The sequence below is a fragment of the Piliocolobus tephrosceles genome, chromosome 4, assembly GCF_002776525.5.
Source record: "Piliocolobus tephrosceles isolate RC106 chromosome 4, ASM277652v3, whole genome shotgun sequence".
NCBI classification, from domain to species: Eukaryota; Metazoa; Chordata; class Mammalia; order Primates; family Cercopithecidae; genus Piliocolobus; species Piliocolobus tephrosceles.
In genome coordinates this window covers 28369829-28372755 of record NC_045437.1, presented here as the reverse complement: position 1 = coordinate 28372755, position 2927 = coordinate 28369829, and positions in this window count along the sequence as shown.

Sequence of the window (2927 nt, the reverse complement as noted above, 5' to 3'; positions counted from 1 at the left end):
TGTCAGTAAAATTACACTTGTGCTCCTGGAGAAAGTTGGGCATGTTTAAGATCCTGGCAGTAGAGACTGTTTACAACACCAAAGCTGCTGAAATATCCCATGGGTACACAGGTAAAAGCATATTTTGCTTCTTCATCTGAGAGGATTTGGTTCACAGCATTAAGTGGCGTTAAGCTTGTGGTAATCAACTGTAAAGGCTATTCACTCTTTCTAAGTTTAAGAAGAGCCTGGCTTGGGCTATACATGTGGAAGTAATGAAAATAATCACCCTTTCTTTGAATAGGCCTTTTATGATTGATTTCAATCCTTGATTGACTTTACATTGCACCATGTTAACTACTTTAACTGTAGTGGAAGAACAATGGAGTTTCACTTTTTCAAGCCAATTTGCAAGTGCCAAAGACTTGATTTAATTTAAATTTATTACTCATTTGATCAAAGTGTCTTTAGCCATACTGAAGAACATTTTAGGACAATGGGTATCATAGCCATGAAGGATTTAGGCAAGACAATATAAGAGTTAAGGTGAGGAATATCTATTTGTTCTCTATTTTATGTTCCATAACCCCCTAAGATTAGAGGGATACTTTATTTAAAATTAGTGGAATCCCAAGACATAAATTGAGCCCCAATGTTAATTAAGCCCATGATGGCTTTTCAGTTGTGCATTTCGGCAGCTGCTAGTTAAATTAGAACCTATGTCTTAGAAGCACAAAAGCCAATCTCTGCCTTTTTATCAGTTAGCTACATACATTATTGTAGCAAATCTTAGATTTCTATTTAGATAGAATTTTCTTATTATTTTCTTTGCTTTTTATAATTACTGTTACCCAGCTCATATTTATATTTCTCCCTTCAAATAGGCTGGAATCAATATCACCAGGGTTAAACACCTCCCTAATAAAAATGGCTGAATTAAACTCTTAGTTCATGTATGCTTTCCTTATCATTCTGAAACGCAAGATCTTTTTCTGATAGAGACATAGGTAGCAGCAGAAATAACAAAATGTATTTTGTAGAATTCTAGTGATCCTTCTGCTTTTAAGAAAGTGGAACTCAGAAATCTAAATACTGACTCTTCTTCCTCCCCTCTACACAACCAACTGTCTGATGGGATCATATATCACACACAGTGTAAGTCTTTCACCTGACCTCTCTATAAAATGGAGCCAGCACCAGGTTGAGACACAGAAGCAGTGGTCATAGGGTAAGGGTCATTCGCCCGAGTCTAATGTCAAACAAGGCTTATGCTGGAACTGAGATGAAAAATTTCATCGAAGATACATAAATAGGTCCAGGCTAATACGCATGACCAGGGGCACTGTAAGGAGAGATTCAATTCTATCCTTCTGTTCCTAAATAGAAGTTATCAAAATTTATGATTTTGGAGTTTAAAATCTATAACAGAGGTTGAGTAGAATTCAGCAAATACAGCACAAAGTAGCAGCACAGTTCAAAATTCAAGCTTGCTGGCAAGAAATAGCTCCAACTGCAGGCTCGCCAGCAGGCAGCCAAGCCAGTTGGCAAGCCAAACAAGGGAAGAAGGCTCACCAGCGACGGTAGTCATCACTAGCTATCCAGATCTTTGTGCCAACTGTTGCCATCACTATTAATGTATAGGATATACCACAACTCAAAAATTTGGTTTAGATGTAGAAGTGGATGATGCCACACACACACATCCAGAGTATGAAAAAGTGTATTACTCACAAACGAGGCTTTCTGGAGAGAGCACGGTGGCTCACAAGCAGTTCCAGAAATGGCTTGAGAAAGCAGGGAAAGAGGACTGGTTTGGAGTTTTCTCTCATGGACAGAAGATAGGGCCAGAGTGGGGATTCCCATATGGGCAGGCACTTACACTGTTTGAACCCCCACTAGTGCCAAAGAAAGGAACATCCAGGCTTTCTTAGCTTTCCCAGACATGGGGTGGAAGGGAAAGAGAGCAGGATGAAGACTGAAATATGTTAGCAGTAAAACATCAAAAAATGTATTCAGATCACTTATGACAAATGTATCTTGGAGGTAGATGCTGCTGAAGGTCTAAGGAGCACCCGTAGTTACCAAAGTTTTTCATTTATTAGCTTTTCTAAAGAAATTTAATTTATCCTGAAGCGTAACATTACACTAAAGCAAAGGAACCAAATTGGTGCATATAAAGTAAATGAGTGTACTAGTATAATATTCCCAAGATATACAAGCTCCATACTTTTCTCAAAATTAAATCTGCCTTATGCATATACAGATACATACCACATAGGATTATTATTTATATTACAATTTAATTCATTATTTATCCCCTTTGAAATCTTAGATTAACACAAAATTATCTAATTAATTAACATTTTCCAAGCACTTTTCAGGAATGCTACAGTGATTTACTTAATATTACAAAAATAAGAAATATAAAATTTTCAGTATGCTGCTCTCTTAATACTATGTCATGGAGAGTAAATAAAATATTTGCCCACTAAGCGAATTCCTTCATTTCTGTGATGAATATGATAAGGTGCACCCATTTAATTTGCATATATAATAGGAAATGTCATTTTATAGTGATATCTTAGTGAAATAACTATATAATCAATTACATATTATATATGCAAAAATTACATATTATATATACCAAAAATTATACCTATACATGATGCAGATATAGAAAGAAAAACTCTTATGCTGAACATTTTCTAGAGAATTCAATATACTCACATAGGTATAAAACTTACTAGCTCATTTGAACCAGCAAAATAATCATTTTAAATTGTAATACATGTGTTCTTGTTTTAAAGTATTCAGTATTAAATTAAACTATTCATTCAGTTCCTCTAAGTATACAATGACATATTGCTTAGCTTAATATTAGACTTTTTATTAGTTCAATATAAAATAGTTCAATATCTTTTTTTTTTTTTTTTTTTTTTTTTTTTTTT